Source organism: Ovis aries, chromosome 7, assembly GCF_016772045.2.
Source record: "Ovis aries strain OAR_USU_Benz2616 breed Rambouillet chromosome 7, ARS-UI_Ramb_v3.0, whole genome shotgun sequence".
Classification (NCBI taxonomy): Eukaryota; Metazoa; Chordata; class Mammalia; order Artiodactyla; family Bovidae; genus Ovis; species Ovis aries.
Genome location: NC_056060.1, coordinates 9611553 through 9629287, shown reverse-complemented (window position 1 = coordinate 9629287; position 17735 = coordinate 9611553). Strand labels below are relative to the sequence as shown.

Sequence of the window (17735 nt, the reverse complement as noted above, 5' to 3'; positions counted from 1 at the left end):
CTACTATTCTGGGTTATTTATTTTACTTTAATGAGTGCACTTGAATGACATAATAATAGACAACTGCATGTTCTTGAGTTATAAGTAAATCATGGTCAGAAAAAGACAGTGAAGAGGGTGTCTCACTAAATATTTCCAGGCTTTGTCTCGCAAAGGCTTGGTGGTGTTTCGGAGTGGCTAATTAGGAGATAGATCCAATTTCGTGCTGCCTTCTCTGTGACTCAGATGACCGATGGAAATAGCTTATTTCAGACTTCGGCTACCGGATACAGTCACTGGCTATTTCCAAACCCAAGATGTTTGGATACTGATTGAGTCACAGTGTTTGCGTTCTGACTGTTCCATCAAACCCAGGCCTTGTGGGAAGCGCCGATGACATGGGCTGGGTTGGAGAGGCGACGGTCTGTTCCTGGCCACTGAGCCAGCCCCGGGGCTGAGGGGGGCTGCTGTCCCAGTGGCGCTGTTCTCGCCCAGCAGTGTGAGGTCTGCCTGTCCCACTGAGGGGGCCAGGGCACAGTTGGTGGGAGACATCCTGGTCTGAAGCTCCTGATCCCTCCTCTCAAGGGCAGGGGCCTCGGGGCAGCCCTGGGGCGCTGTCACCTTTCTCAGCAGGCTTGGCGGTGTTGCCCAAATGAGCTGAACAACAGCTTCTGGCAGAGAACAAGGCTCCAGTGCTCGCCTCTCCCCACTTCCTCAGCATCTGCTCCTGTTACTTTGCCTTGCTGCTTCAACTTAGGACTGTCTCTCCCCTCCCAGTGACTAGCTATCACTATTTAGGTACTGACTGCAAGGAGATCCAACCAGTCCATTCTAAAGGAGATCAGTCCCGGGTGTTCATTGGAAGGACTGATGCTGAAGCTGAAACTCCAATACTTTGGCCACCTCATGCGAAGAGTTGACTCATTGGAAAAGACTCTGATGCTGGGAGGGATTGGGGGCAGGAGGAGAAGGGGACGACAGAGGATGAGATGACTGGATGGCATCACCGACTCGATGCACATGAGTCTGAGTGAACTCCAGGAGTTGGTGATGGACAGGGAGGCCTGGCATGCTGTGATTCATGGGGTCGCAAAGAGTCGGACACAACTGAGTGACTGAACTGAACTGAACTGAGCTCTTACCATGGGACACCCCTCCCCACCCCACCCCCCCAGATTCATCATCGTTTGTGGCCTAAGTTGGTTTCTAAAGGTGTGAATTTTCACCTTTCCCCCTTTGTGTCAGGATGTTTCCCTTTGGTCTGTAGCTATTTTTTTCATTTCTTTTCTTTTCCCTTGATACCTACCCCCCTTTCATCCCCACAGGGATTAAAGCAACTGGATTTCCATCAAGGTTAGTATCGTGGTGGTTGTGTTCCTAACATTCTAGCCCTAAGTGCCCTTGGAAAGACTGTTCAGATGTGGGCAGTTTGTTCTTACCCAGTTGTCAAATGACCTGCTCAGTTCTGTCTTCCAAGGTCAAGGGAGTACAACTCTCGTTTTTAACAATATTGCTGCCATTTCCTAAAAGCTTATTGTGTGTCAGGCTCTGTGCCAAATATTTAACATTTATTTTCCCATTTAATCTTCATATCAATCTTATGAAGTAGATAGTGTCAATTTTAAAAAAATGCACAATGTAAGAGTTTCAAGTTAAATTTTATTTGGGGCAAAATGAGGACTGCAGCCTGGGAGACAGCACCTCAGAGAGCTGAGAGACTGCTCCAAAGAGACAGAGGGAAAGGTCAGTATATAAATTATTCTGGTAAAGCGGGGAGTACATGTGATCAAGCACATTTGTTATTAGGAGGTTTCTACTACTCTTGTGAAGCTTCTGCTAGTCACAAGCAACAGTCATCACCATGAAGGATTTTAGTGCTTCTGTGGACCTCATGTCCACATGCAAGAACTGGGCTCATAAAATCAGCTCCTGAGAATATGCAACTCTCTGAAGACCTGTCCTGCCAGTTTTCCCAGAGCACAGATGCCTCACTGCTGCTCTCCACCCTGAACTCCTTCAGGGGGTGTTGAGGTCAGCCGCTGCAGCAGCACATGACTTAATCCTTGCAGAGGTGAAAGGCAAGCAACCAAGTGCCAGTTTGTAGTTGACAGTATTATTGTCTGCATTTTGCAGCTGGAGAAATTAAGGCACAGGAAAGTTGGTTATTTGCCCAGCTTCATTCTGCTAGTATGTGCCATTCGCCAGGACTTGGATCTCATCTCAGTCTAGACCTATGCCTTAACCACCTTCCAGGGCCAAATTGTCTTCCAGGGCATACGTCAGAATCTAAAGATAGTTTATATTGTCCCAACCAGGAGGATGCTACTGGCATATAGTGGGAAGAGGTTAATGCTTGGGTGCTCGGTCACTCAGTCCTGTCCCACCCTTTGTGACTCCATGGACTGTAGTCAGCCAGGCTCCTCTGTCTGTGGGATTCTCCAGGCAAGAATACTGGAGTGGGTTGCCATTTCCTCCTCCAGGGCATCTCCCCAATCCAGGGATCAGATACGTGTCTCCTGTGTCTCCTGCATTGGCAGGCAGGCAGGCGGGTTCTTTACCACTGAGGCTAGGGATACAGCTAAACATCCTCCAGCCTATAAGACAAAGAATTCTGTAGCACCAAATGTCAGAAGTGCCGAGGTTGAGAAACCCTGTTATAGACAGAGCAGACCATTTGTGTTGAACAGTTAAGGGGAACCATCCAGGTGATATTCTGAAACTTCAGTTATTTCAGGAAATATTCCTTGTTTGCATAGTTTTAAGAACTATTTTTAAATTGCTCCATGGGCAGAAAATATATGTAACTGTTTACAGGGAGAAAAGACTTCATGAAATTCCCAACTTTTGAAATGCAGAGGAGGTCTACAAATTTCTTTATCTCTGCTGTGATTTGGTTATTGGAATCGAGCGTGCCGTTTGGTAATTACATCAGACAGTTTGACTTTGGTACCCACTTAGAGGTGTTATACACATAAATTCTCTGCTAGATGTCAGCAGGAAGTTTGAAAATTGTGAATTGTGGTATCGTGGCCTCTTTTGGGTCTCACGAATGGGTGAGGCTCCTGTGGTCCTACAGGCCACGTGCACAAAGCCCCACAGAGCAGGCGGGGAGGGCGCCAGCTGGCGAGGCAGGGTCCGCAGGCTGCCTGCACATTCCGTGTGGAGCGGTCCTCCCAGCGTTAATCACGGCCTTCTGTCTCTGTGTTCCAGTCACGTGCTTGGCCCCTCTGCTCAGCAGGCAAAACCAAGAGTTCCCAGTTGGAGAAGTTTAAGGTCTTCCTGTTTGTCTGATACTCCTGGCAGAGAAAACGTCCACATCTGTGCATTGTCCACCCGTTTCCTTCCCCGAGCCCCGCTCCGCACGCCCCCAGCAGCCTCGAAGCGCCGTATTGTTCCCATTCTTCCTCATCTTGACCTTGTGCTAACTGCCTATTTATTGTAATGACTCCTCAGATAAGGTACTTCTTGGGACTTTTTTTTAGTAAATGCTTACTAGGGCCAGGAAATTGAGGAGCTAGCTAAAACGCAGTGCACAGCACTTTGAAGTGCATCTCAGACCACAGTGAAACGGACCAGCGCCCGCTCAGCTGTCTCTTTACCTCTTTTCTAGGTTTGTGTGTGTGTTTCCTGGGTCGTGAACACCCCTTTGGGCGTTGGTCTCTGCAGATGACGGCCACCTGTGACCAGCTCCCTCCACCTTGCCCTCCAGGACACATGGTCACCTCGTTCTTCCCCCTTGGCCTGGCCCTCCATCCCTTTTGCAATTTTTTCGTGTCCCCGGGGCCTTGCTCCACACCATCACTCAGGAGGCCTCATCCAGACCCCTGACATCCCTGGTGCCCCAGGTGCCCCAGGGCCTGGTGCACGCCCTGGTGAGGTCCGCAGAGACCACTAGTGCTCCTCCGCCCGGGCTAGACTTGTGATCTCGCCCAGCCTGTCCCTCCTCCCAGATTCTGGCTCCAGGGAATGGAAACGTTCGAGCAGTTGTACAGAAATCTGGGAGTGCTCCTTGACTCCTCTTCCCAGCAACCTCCAGGGCCAGTTAGTCTCTTGAGTCTTACTGTCTTTTTGAACATTTTCTCAAAACCACCCTCTCCAATGCAGTAGTTCTCTGGCCCGTTCCCTTCTTGCTTGGACCCCTGCCAGGGCTTCCCACTGGCCATCCTGGCTCTGCACAGGTGTGGCCCTTCCACATCGCTGGCAGCAGTCTGCTGGATGGGGTGGGGGGCAGTGGCCCCCATTGCACAGACCTGTGGGTCCTTGGCTCCCGCTGAGCCTGTGTGCAAGCTCTGTGTGCAAGGGGCACGTGCTTATCCCTGCCTTTCCTTGCCTGCCCCTCACAGGGGTCCATGGAAATTATCGCTAAGTAGCCTATAATAGAAACGGGGACAAGTTTTACTTGAGCCACACTGAGGATGACAGCCCCGTGGTTGCTCAGATAACCAAGGAGCTGTCCTAGAGAAGCATGATTTTCAGCACGGGGTCATAACTTGTCATAGCAAAGAACGTCAAACAACTCAGAGGTGCAATCCTTCAAGGTTTAAAAGAACAGGTCAGCATGCACACAGCAAGTCAGCATGGCCTTGCCACTGAGAATCCCTTAGAAAGGGATTCTTATCATTGAAGGAGAACCAGCACTGGCGTCCTAGGAAGAGAGGCATTTCATCTTTATTTTTAACATGGACATGCTTTTCTCTTGGTCATGGGATCCTTTCCTTTAATAATTAAAGCAGATGTATGATGTGTGTTTGACGGGCCACCAGCAGGCTGTTTTAGTTAGCATAGAATTTGAGTGAAATCATGTGTAAGCCAGAACAACTTCCCCATATCCAGTATGTGAACATTTCTTCCTCACAGGGGTCCTAGAGATGAGTTCTCTAAAATGCAAGCCGGATAGTGTTACTTTTTTGGCTGAAAACACTGTAGGGGCACCTCACTGTAGCGGACAACACGGAGTGCAGAGTCCCAAGCGTAACTCATCCGGTCCCTCTCGGGATGATTCCTGCTCACTCCTCCTGCCGCGTTCCTGCCTGTCCTTCCCACCCCCACCCCAGGCTTCGGCTTCAAGGGATGACCCTGATCCTGGCAGACCCTGTGCTTGACATTTGCCCCCAGCGGGCTTCTCTCCTCCAGGTAGAACTGGGTGCCCCTCTTTGCTGCTTCAGTGGCACCAAGGGCTCTGTGCTGGGCCCACCTGCCGACTTCCCTGTTGCCCTGCTGGCCTGGGACCCCTCTGAGGATGGAGAGCCATCATTTTGGTGTCCAAGCACTGGTCCCAAACCAGGCACATGGACGTACTTCAGAAGCCACCGTCGTTGGTATGTGAATGGGATCTGTCTTTCAGACCTGAGAGCATGTGGTTTCTGAGAAATGAACACTACCAGCCAGGCTACTTCAACTTTGCCTTCTTTCTGATGGGGCAGTTAGGGGACCCGTAGACACCGAATGTCTTACCTAAGATGAAAAACTTGTCTTTTGTTTTAACTGGAGGACAGTTGCTTGGCAATGTTGTGGTCTCTGCCTGACATCAGCGCGGATCAGTCACACTTCTTAACCGCATCCGTTGGAGCCCCTTCCTTCCTCTCCTAAAAAAGTCCCATGTGGTCAGGAGTGGAGAGAGAATTTAGTGGGAGGGGATAGCTCGAAAAAAAAGGTTGCAAATTCCTTTTGGGACCACACTTTGTACCCTCAGACTCTTCCCCTGGTGTGGTCATTTAATTTTTTCCTGAGCCAAATTGATACATATTTATCCGGTACAGACTTTGAGTGATAATGACTTCTATCAACAGTGGTTTTTCCTTTTTTTTATGCAAAAGAGAATATCATGCTCTGGAAGCGGCAAGGGGCAAAGCAGACCCACCAGTATCACCCCACTAGCCTCCTAAAACCGTCCTGGCTTGATGTCAGTGTTTATCTCTGACACGTTTTTCTCTTACAACTGCCAGAACTCCATGTGTCCCAAGGGTTTCTTTCTTGATCGAATTTGGATCAGAAAGCCACACTCACTTAACAGTCATCCTAGTTCCTTGAAATCATTATAAAAATTTACAAATAACCCTGTAAGTTAAAAAGTGAATTTGAATGGATAAGGGGGCTGTTAGAGCATAAAGTTAATTTTCATTCTTCTGTTTAAAATTCATCATGCTAAATAGCTAGCAGATATGCCTGAATTAACAAGCATTCACCCTTTCAGCCATCAGTTCTACGTAAATGTACAAAAAAAAAAAAAAAAAGAGGATTATCAGCTACTTCTGTTTCGCTCAGGACATAAGCAGTGTCGGCATGATCTAGCCCTTTAGTTTTCTTTTAAGAAGTGTTTTTAATGCCAGCATCCAGGGTTGTCCAACAGAAGCAGAAAAATTCTAGCCTTTCTCCACCCCAACTGTGACCCTCCCTTTTGAACTAATGATGGGTTTACTTTGCAGTTATTATAGTCCTGATAAAAACCTTATCATGGTTTCCTCACGGTTCTCCCTGATCTGGTGCTGCCCCACCCACCAGAGCACTCCTCTGTGGTGAGTCCCATTCCTTTTGGCCTTGGTCTTTCTTAATGTCTCTGTGTTTCCTGATTCCAACTTTAATGACATTTCCATGAGGCCAGTAGGAGTATCTTTGTGTCTCCTCCCAACCCAACCTCCCAGCCTCCTTTCCCTGCCTGTTCCCTGCACACCTTGGACTGTCAGATCTTGGACAAGGACACCTGCCTGGTCTTACCTCTTTAGAGCTTCAGCGCTTAGTTCAATGCAAGTTAGCAGTTGCTAATCGCCGTGATAACGCACAGTAACAGGAGTTCTCCAGGCTGGGAAGACCACAGTATGCGACTCCTTTTTAAGCGCTTTCGTTCCAGCAGATGTTTAATGAGCATTATTTTCAAAAAAGAATGGGGAGTAATGACGTAAGAACAGAGGAAAAATCCAGAAATCAAATATTCTGGGTCCTGGGAAAATAGCTATTTTTGCAGTACTGGGTGCAGTTTCACCGAGTGCCTCAGCCATTCGTTGCTTCTGTTCCTTGAAGCCTCTGGGCCCTTGGCTTCTTGGCAGGTGGGTTAGGGTGGTGGGGCGGGTGGTGTGTCTGAGCTCGCACACAGCCATCAGCTCGTCACCCACCCACGCAGAGTGGCCTTAGAAGGGCTGCACTTTTCTTCCTGCTCCATCACAGAGGCCGAATCCATGAAGCTCAGCCCTCGCTTTTGAGAATGGCCACCTCCGCTAAAGGGCAGCTTGGAATAAAGGTCAGGAAGTTAGGAGGAGTGAAACTGGACATGTTTATGAGGGTTACTCTTGTTGACATAGCTTTCTTCTCACAGTCTTCCTCTGCAATTTAGGATGTGTGTGGTTGACTGCCAAATAATTTCTTACCAGAACCTCCCTGTAATGAGACCAGTTTTACCAAATCTTGGTAAAATATTGCCTTTGACAGCACTGAGACCAAAATTTTAAAAAGAAAATTTAATCCATCCATGATCTCATTGACAGTACCAAGTAAAATTGAAAATCACTTTAAATTAATGTCAGCGCAGCAGCTTCATCTCCAGGCTGTTGGGTTGGAGTGCTGAATTTTTAAATATCATTTGAATCATTTCAAATGATCCTAACAAAACAAGACATTTTATTAGATCATTAATAAGAATACTTACCAGAAGTAAGTGCCCCTTGGATGGATGTAAATCAGCCTTCTGGGGCTGTTTATAACTGATGAGAGAATTGCACTGCTTGACTTTAATAATTCACCCAGGAACAGAGAATAAACAGCAGCAAACAGTAATTTTATGGGACAGTTTTGTACGGTTCATGTTTTGAAATAAAAGGGCTATGACTTGACTCCTGCCTGAAACCAAAGCAGTTAGAAAGGACTCCCTCATGCTGTTGGCATCTCCAAGTGGGGAACTTGTTCTCAGATGCATTTGTTAATCAGTTGGCACCCTTCTTGCCATAAATAAGGAGCCAAAATATAAACACTTTAAATAGTGACTACAGCTTTGTGTTCTATCATGTCCTTTGGCATATGGCTATGAAATTCTTTATAACCAATCATCTTACTTGTCTAGAACAGAAGCCGCAGTATCTGAGAAAGGAAGGAGCCTGTATGTGACTGTGATTTTTCTAAACCGAGTACAGGTTCTTTCATTGCTGGCTCCATGTCTGCAGCTAAGGGTAGCGAGGGCCTCGTTTTCAGCTGGTAGCCTAAAGACTGGAGTGGAGACTGCCCTGATGTTGACCAAATATGATAATAGTAATAATTCCTACCACCTACTGAATATTTAAAATCATACTTGCTTTATATGCACGTATTTTTAATCCTTATAACACCCTTTGAGGTATATCCTTTGAACACCCACACTTCATTGCTGAAAGACACAGAGCTACAGGTACAGACAGGGTGATAGTATTGAAACAGATCTTTTGTGCCCTTTTTATACCCGTTTGTATCCTTTATGCTATAGAACACTTCTTACATGGAGAAAATTGGTGTTTGATGGTGAAACTACTTACCCCCAGGCCAGGTGGGCCCTAAGGAATATCTAATCGGGGAAAGGAGTGCCCTCCCTGACCTCACAGGTGGCCATGCTGGTGTGGGGTGTGGGGGTGGGGAGGCCGGGTCCTGCTCCAGGAAGTCTACCGCACCTGCCCGGCGCGCTTTCCTTTTGCCAAGCACTTTTTAAGTTTATTACTTCCTTGGTTGCCTTCACAACAAGCCTGTGTGGTAGGTTCTATTAGTACCCTCAGTTTACAGACCCAGGAACTGAGGTACAGTGCCACCGCTGGGCCCAAGGTCACTGCCTAGCAAGTGCCAGAACTGGGATTCAAGTCCAGACAGTCTGGCTCCAGATGGAATCACTCCCCAAGGTGCCTTTCTGGATGAGCTCACTGGCTGGAAGGGTGGGGCAGCGGGTTTGGTAGCAGTCTTGGGAGAGTGACTGTCGAGTCCACGCTCATCCTGTACATGAGCCTGAGAGACCTCCCCCCAGTTCCTGCCCACATTTTCTGCCGGGACCCAGAGCGGTCAGCCACCCTGCTCATGCGGGCCTGGCACGTGTGACGAGGAGAAAGGGACTTTCTCCACCCCATCTGGGTGTCGTCTCACGAGGCCGGAGGTCATCAGAGCCGTGGGAAACGTTTGATGTGAGGAAGCCTGTTAGCTGTAAACACTTCGGAGAAACACGTGTCAGCACCCAGGGGTGCTCCTTTTTCTAACCTAACCAGAACTCGGTCTTCTTTTTCCCTCCTCCAATTGCCTGGAGCTCCCTTGCCAAGCACCTTTCTGTTTCTGAGCCACGTGGGTTTAAAAGGGAGGCACCCACTCCAGCCTGGCACACTGGGGAGGCTGGGGCAGGAGTCCCTGGCAGCCTCCAGAGTCCAGGGCACTGGACACGTGCGTCATCCAGGACCGGCTTCCTCTCTGCCCACCTTCCTTAGCAGCCCTTCCAGGTGAGCATCTGGGGTTGGGGTGTCTCAGGGACGTGAAGCTAAAGCCCTTTGTGTTCCCAGCCTCTCCAGCACTTTCATTTTTGTTCTGAAATGGCTTGGTCCTCTGACCTGTACTGTCTTCTTCTGAGTTCATTTCTGTTTATGAGGCTGCACTGCTGTTAGAAGCTATGACAATAAGTCCCTGTTCCCAGAAAGAGTACTGCATCTCATGAACAAGGACAAGGGTTCAGCCTGGCAGAACGGGGTTTTCTGTGACCAGCTTGAACTTTGATCTTCACTGACTTCATCTGGGCCGCTGTGAGCAGAGCTCGCTGGGCCGCCGCCCCCCGCCTGGCACGTTCCTGCGTCCTCAGGCCAAGCCAGTTTCGCCTGCCTTTGAGGGTGTTTCTGAATGTACGAGGATCTGAAGCTGCTGGCAGCTTTATGTTGAACTTGCTTTTTCTCGAAGAGTGTGGCATCCCTTTGGGAGCTACACTTAAGCTCGTCTGTTTTCAAAACACCGTCTGAATCCTAAATGTCTGGGGAATTCCTCTAGTTAATAAATGAAGGAAGCTTAAACTGGTCTACGGTTTTGAATTTGACATTCTCAGGGGAAGTTGAAAAATGCTGTGTGGCTTGATCTCTGGCTGTGAAGTCACTGAGACAGACAGTGTGGGATGAACTGGGTGCGGATGCAATGCACAAATCTATCTTGCTGACTTTTTAGATGTTAAAAAAATCTGACCTTACAAATGTGTGTGAATGTGTATCTATATGGGTGTGTCTGTGTATGTGTACATTCCTCATCACACAGTATTTCATGGGTCTTAAACATTTGAGAGAAGTAAGGCACTAGAGAGGGGAGCTTTTGATATGTAAGTAAAGAGCCATGTGTGTGAATATCCTCTTGTATGTGTGTGTGTGTGTTTTAATTGCAGATGCATTCAGCACATAAACAGTGAGTTTGAACATTTGAGTGATACTCTTAGAAATATGAACATAGCCTGCAATAGCCTTTGACTCTACTTTAAGTCACTCAGAAAGTTTCTAAAATTCATGAACAGTGTTGGTTAGAAGCAGAAGTAACCTCAGTGAGAATATAAAAGATTTTCTGTTTGTTTTTAAGGTGAGCAGTGGCTAGCATTGTCTTAGTCCCTGGGTAAATCGCAAATTAGATCTTGGTTTTTAAGGATACAGGTTATTTTACATCGTTAGGCCCAGTTCACTGATAATGAACTTCAGTGGGTAATTAGAAACGTGTCATTCTGCTGAGAGCTTTGCCAATAAACCCAATGACAGCTGCAAGGCTTGCAGTGTTTGCATTGATGGGCTTCTGGGTGAAGGTCGCTGCCATTGCGAGTTGCTCCTGCCCTGTGCCCCTGAGAAGTTCTGGGCTGTCGGCCTTTGGGCTGGCAGCCCTGTCTGTGCATCGTGCAGCTGGCCGGTCCCCTGGGCCACGCCGGGATGAGGTTTCCGCTGCCCTTGTGCTCACACCCATCACCTCCTTAACGGCTGCTTGGAACCCTGGCACTGAGGCCCAGCTTGAACATTAACCGCCGCCGTTGCTTCTGTCAGTAGCACTCACGGGTCAGGTTTTCAGGGCCAGTGGAGGTGCAAGGAAAGAAAACCATTTCTGCCATTCTTTAACCACCTGTGGCTATTTCCAGATTAACAGTTTTGTCTACTACTAGTTTCTGAGCTTGTAAGATGATGCCACGTATGTATGTGTGTGTATCTCTATATATACATGGTTCAAAAAGAGGTGATGCCTAACTCAAAACAGCTGTATCTTTAAAGGGACAGGCGTGCTCACTGTTAGCTGATGCTCACCTTCCTCATAGAAGCTACCAGTGTTTTACCCCTAATGCTCCACGGTCTTTCCCCCCATCTCCGAAATGACTGTATTCCTAGAGGGACTATTTGGAGTCTCACGATGGAGATGGCCTGAAACCAGTTAAAACTGTGGTCAAGGCCACTTCTCTCCTGCGAGCCGCTCCTTCTGCCTCGCGCCCTGTGGGCTGAGCTTTTCACTCTCCGCACTGCCTGCCCGGCCACTGTTCCTTCCTGTTCCCAGCCAGAGGCCCAGGCTGTCGGCCATCCCCACTGCTCTCCTCTGGTCTCTCGCCCCTCGGTTCATGGATACCTCACTCCGGCCGCACGCACTCCCTTCCCAGGAAAGACCTCTGTCCCGGGCCGACGCCTGGTACCAGCGGGCCCTGGAGGTGTCTCCTGAGCTGCCAGCCTGGCCAAGCCTCCTGCAGGCGGAGCTCAGAGCTCTCTTCTTGTGCCTGTTAGAAGCACACTTCCGAGCTGCCATCCTAGCTGGCAGCTGCACAAGGTGACTGGACCCACCCCAGGATGCAAGAAATAGGAGCAGAGAAGGAAAGGGAGGCAGCGTGAGCGAGTCAGGACTCTCTGGTCAGAGGCTCGGAGAAGCGCCTGGTGGGGAAAGTGGTTCTTGCAGCTGTGGCGCTCAGGGTCCCTTCTCATTGACCTCATTTGCTCAGTAGGGGTTGTTTCTTCTTTCTTGGTACTTCCATGCATTAACCCTAAGATAAATATATGAAGAAAGTAAACTTTTTATTGAGGCAGTCTGCCTTGTTTAATTGTACAGTGAAGGCTGCTGAGATAGTTGCCCGTCTTTAATGGGGCTTCCCTGGTGCCTCAGTGGTTGGGAATCCGCCTGCCAATGCAGGAGATGCAGGTTGGATCCCTGGGTCAGAAGATCCCATGGAGGAGGGCGTGGCAGCCCACTCCAGTATTCTTGTCTGGAGAATCTCCATGGACAGAGGAGCCTGGCGGGCTACAGGCCGTGGGGTCGCAGAGTCGGACACGACTGAGTGACTAACACACACGCAATGCGGGTCACGAGATGACTTTTATTGCTGTCCAACTGCAAACTTCTTTGCCGTGTCTATCATAGAGGACGGTGGAGTTGAATGTATCTCGACAACAAAGACAGAATGGATGGGCCCTGGCTCTGCCAGGAGCTCGGCCCTCGGAGGAAGTTGGGTTGTGTGTGACCTTAAAATCTCAGCATTGGCAAGCACAGGGGTTTGGTTTTTTTCAGCCACGCCACTTGTCCGCCAAGGGTCAGCTGTTCCTCTGCTTCATGTTGTCAGGGACTCAGGCTGTCAGAGAGGTCTCATCTGGGATTGTTCTTATTTCATGAGAGAGAGAAGCGAGCTGGACAACAGAGCACCCCCTCCCCCAAGCCCTTCTGCACAGAAGTGGTATGTGTCTCTTCTACCCACGCTACATTGGCTGAACGAGTCCCATGATCTGGTCTCATGCCAGTGGGGTCGGGAAATATTATCTTCCTCCAAGAAGAGACATGATATTTGAAAGAATAATACATCCTTTCACAAGAGCTTTCCCGGAAGCTTCCAGTCAGGAGGCGACTCTTGTTCTACTTGATTCTTGAGTTTACTTGGTGTTTTATGGGTTTGTGTGAGAGGCTCAGAGGTAACCGACCACATAATCCTCTTCGTTGATTGTGTTTGGGTTTTCGTAAGCTGCTGGAAGGGAACCTGGCTGATGGCCGTGTGTCTTGTGAACAATCAGCTATTCTTTCTGCCTCTGTGCAGAGGAGACGGGAAAGCCTGCTGTTGCTGTCTGAATGAACATCCAAACTCCCTGATGCTGGGGCCACTGCCCAGCTGTCACTTAGATGAGCCAGAAGCCCATCCTCTAAGGGTTATTGATTCTCAGGGTTGGGTCACGGGGGCAGAGGACTTGGCAGTCTCCCTTCTATTGACACCAGAGAGTTCATGAAGCAGGAAGTATCTTGATTTTATATGTAAGTTCTTATAAGCTTTTTGGTTTTCACCCTTTGTTACTTTGTCCATTAAAACTCTCTGCTTTCTTTTATTTTTTTATTTTTATTTTTTAAAAAGGGGGGTGGAGTCTCCATTGCAGGATGCAGGCGTTCTCTAGCTGCAGCATGTGGGGACTGCTCCCTAGATGCAGTGTGCAGGCTTCTCCTGTTGCAGAGCATGAGCTCTCGAGCGTGCGGGCTTCAGTGGTTGCAACACACCAGCTTCAGGAATTGTGGCACACGGGCTTAGTTGCCCTGCAGCACGTGGGATCTTAGTTCCCTGATCAGGGATCGAACCTCCATCCCCTGCATTAAAAGGTGGGTTCTTAACTACTGGACCACCAGGAAAGTCCCCAAACTCTGTGCTTTCTTATTGATCCTGAAAATATGGGTGAGGCTCACTTAAGGGCTCATATTTTTCCAGAATTCATTATGATATGAAAAACACTTTCTGTTTAAACTTATATATAACAGGGACATTGAAAGGAAGCTCTTGAAGCTCAAGTTCTGATTCCACTTAAACCTGAAGCCTTTAACATCCCACAGTGCGTGCAGGGCATAAGCCCCCGGCTAGTAGGATCTTGACTGAATCGCACCTTAGAGTCTACTGTGGAAGTTGGTTCTCCAGTCACTCCTGCTGGACAGAAACAGAAAGCAGGCTAAAGGAAGAGTATCACATTTTCTGAAAGGTCTCCTCAACCTCCTAGAGGTTTTTAGATGCTGATATTTGTGGAAAGAAAAAAAGTTATGAAATGTCTAAGTGGGCTTGAAAAATCTTAAAGAACAGATCATTTAGAAACTGGGACCGGATAGGTGGACCTGTTGACCTTGGTTGCTGACGCCTCAGGACAGAGTATAAAAATGACTCCTCCAGAAACCTGTGCTCAGAAAGCAGATTGACTGGGTACAGAGGAGTTGAAGTGGGCATTAAGGAAGAAATATCTGACTGGCCCGGAATGGGGGATTAAAAAACAAACTTGACTTGAGCAACTCCTCACCAAGTGCTCCAGACCCAGATAAAAAGAGGCTTGCTGAGGTGTTCTGGAGAGTGGAGTCTCCGCTTCTCCGGGGGGCTGGGGCGGGGCACCAAGCAGCTGAAACCACCACTGGGATCAGCAGGAGAGAGAACCACCTACAGAGGGGAGCTGAGCTGGGGTCAGTAAGACCTGGAATGCCTAAGATTACTTAGGTCCACTTGGTAGGTTCCTTGAGATTCCCTGACATTTGCTGCGGGCACAGCCACCTGAGCATGTCCTGAGTGGCCAGCCCAAGTCTAGAGGAGGAGAGTTCGAGAGGAAACCATGTGGCCAAGCGAAGTTTCGAGAAGCCCCATTTTGCCATTTGTAGAGATTACTGAAAACAAAGACTGGTTTCCACGTGTGGTCCAGAGAAACTGCCAGGACCCCAGGAGAGGCAGGGTCAAGGTTTTGTCGATGCTGGCCAGTTGGAGTCCGTGTCCTGTCAGCCTGACACCTTGGACAGCCTGATACAGATCAGCTTGGACCTTTAACAAACTTTAGAAAAACAAGTGAAAGTGTACTTAATTTAGTGAAGGCTATGCATGACCATCCAGATGATAGAACTTGACTTACTCTTCAGAGCGGATGTTTCTAAAGTATGAGGGTTTAGAGCTCTGTTCTTAAGTTGCACCTGCAAATATGAAAACTGCAGGAAGCTCCCCACGTGGGCTCTCACCATCCACGCCACTGACTGGCTCTGGCAAGGGGAGAGGCCTGTGATACTGGCCTCCTTGACCTCTGCCCGCTAGATACCAGTAGCACCCCTCCCCACCCCAAGCTGTGATAACCAACAATGTCTCTAGACATTGCCAAAGTTCCCTGCAAGGCAGGGAGGGCATAGTCGCCCCCCCCCACCCCAAGTTGAGAGATTGCCCACAGAGTCAGAGGTGGGATGTGGGGGCTAGTTATCCCTGAGGAAAGGGTGTTGGCGGCCAGGAGGAGGTGTGAGCCTGTTGAGACCGTAACTTAAGAAACGGTGTAATTTCTAGGGTAGTTGGACCCTCTTCTTCAATAGAGTCAAGGCGTCTGCATCTCCATAGTGTATATTAGGGAGTAACCAGGGCAAGTGAGAGTTTGCAGACTTCTTTGGTAGCTGATTTAAAACAAAAAAAAACCATGCAAGGTGCTGAGCTGTTCACACCAGCACTGTCCCATCAGCTCTCACTCTGCTTTGTGCTCTGAAGAGGAGGTACTGATGGATGGGGGCCCCTTGCCACAGGAGGGTTCCTGGACAGCCTGTGAGCAAGGGGCTGGAGGTCGAGGGGACAGCTGGCTGCCCTGCAGAATCTCTCGTTCCTGCCCTCGTGTGGCTTCGTGAGCTGTGCAGGGGATGCACGTCTGCCTCTGCCCTGGTGCGCTGGGCCATGCACGTCCTCACCCTTCTCCGCGGCCTCAGCAGCCCTGCCCCATCCAGACCCCAGCCCAGCACCACGCAGACTCTCGTGCAGGCGGACCTCACCGCGTCTGAGACCTTCCAGCTGACTGACTCTCAGAATTCAGTGTGTAAAGAATCTCCTGGGGGCTTGTTAGAGACGCAGTTCTGGCAGCCCCTCCAGAAAGTTTGGTTCAGTGTGTGGGAGCTGGGAACTTATGCACTTTGAAACAGGTGGCCCATATCCCCCTCTGGGGGGGGCCGGGGACCACACTCTTCGAATCAGCGCTCTAGAGGGTCTTTCTAACTTTTGGAAGGCAACAGCACATAAATTCTACTTTCCTAATTCTCTTATCCTTCCAGAAGATACTGGGCGGGAGGCCACGGTGCTGAGCCTCTGTGGGACTCGTATATCTGAGGGAGGTGGTAATAATGAACGTGGACATTGGCCAAGAATCTACCAGCGATGTGGGAGTAAAATACAGCCTGCTCCAAAGTTGTATTGATTATTTGGGCCACATGGGTCAGTGTAGTAAATTTATTATTAATCATAGGAGCTCATATTTTTTTAGTACTTACTGAACCACAGATACTGTGTAAAGTTCCTTTGGTAAAGAATTTGTTTAGCTTCCAGGATGGCAGCCCTCAAAACAGAGCTTCTTAACTGTGACATCAGAACCACCTCCCCCCACACACCATCCCAGGAGCTCTTGAAAAAAGAGGGTCCTAATGGGGTGGGGGGGTGGAGGAGATTCAAGACGGAGGGGACACGTGCACACTTCGGCTGACGCATGTTGCTGTAAGGCAGAAACCAACACCACACTGTAAAGCAATCATCCTCCAATCAAGATTAAATTCAAAAAAAACAAAGTTAAGAAATATTCAAAACTCAAAAGAAAAAGAAACTAGAGTTCTGGACTTCCTTGCTGGGCAAGGGATTAAGAAGCCACCTGCCTATCCGGGAGCCACAGGTTCGATCCCTGGTCCGGGAAGATTCCACCTGCCTCAGAGCAACTAAGCCCAGGAGCCGCGACTACTGAGCCTGAGCTCTAGAGCCCGTAAGGCACAACTGATGAGCCTGTGAGCCTCAACTAGAGGCTCTCCAAGAAGAGGAACCGCTGCAGTGCGAAGCCCGCCCACCGCAGCTAGAGTAGCCCCTGCTCACCGCAGCTAGAGAAGGCAGCAACGGAGACCCAGCACAGCCATAAACGAACAACAATAACAAAGAGAGTCCTACCCAGAGCAGCTTTCTGCTCACTTCCTCACCAAAATCTGGATCTTACGAGGCCTGGAGAGGACCGGACAGTCTGTCCTGTTTTTGTCTCTTTCTGTGCACACGCACATAACACTTACACGTGTGTATACACAGATGTGTGTGTCAAGTTCCTCTGATTCTGAGGTGTAGCCTCACTCATATTCCTCCCAAATGGGATGCAGCAGGAATTACACAGCATCACCTGTGAAGGATTCTTGCCAAAAATGTTTAAGCTGAATCTAAACGAGCCTTTAGATTTAATTTCCTTTTTCTCTGTGATAGAGGATAGAGGCATCATGAGGAAACAGACAGATCAGATTGCTGGGTATCCTGTAAGACAATTGGCCTGGTATCTTCCAATAAGTCAGCATCAAGGGAAAAAAAAAATAAAGGCAGGACAGGGTAGGTTAGGGATGTAAGGAATGACTATTTTTTGACTAAAAACAATTAAAGACATAATTAAGAGTGATGCATGAGCCTTGATTGCGTCATGGTTTTAAGAAAACAGCTATAAAAATTGGGGCAGAGTAGGGAAATTTGAGTCTGGACCGGGCTTACGGATATAAGGAAATTATTGGCAGTTTTCTTGGGTGTGTTAATTTTATTGTAGTTATGTAGGAGAATGTCCTCATTTTTAGGAGGTCTATGTAGAAGTGTTTAGGGGTGAAGCATCAGGGCATCTGTAACTCGTTTTCCAACGGTCCAGGGGGAAAATGTGTGTGTGTGAGTGTGTGTACTGTCGGTGGAACAGACAGGGCAGCGTGTAAACCAGTGTTCAGCCCACAGCGCTCGCTGTCCACTTTCTTCACCTTCTGTCTACGCTGGCAGATTGTCTTAATGAAGTTGAAACGCAGCACCCAGGTAAGTGAGGCGGTGCTGTTCT

At 48.8% G+C, this 17735-nt stretch overlaps 1 protein-coding gene across 15 annotated transcripts in view; it reads left to right on the top strand.

The window, feature by feature from the left end:
- Window positions 1–17735, top strand: part of LHFPL2 (LHFPL tetraspan subfamily member 2) — a 169829-nt gene that overhangs the window by 123672 nt on the left and 28422 nt on the right. For 2 of the 15 annotated variants that reach the window (XM_060418765.1, XM_060418768.1), the window contains one exon: window positions 1305–1332. The exons of the other annotated variants lie outside the window; for them this stretch is intronic. The gene's annotated coding sequence lies outside the window, so the exon portion shown is untranslated. The remainder of the gene's footprint in view (window positions 1–1304; window positions 1333–17735) is intronic. 15 annotated transcript variants of the gene reach the window in all.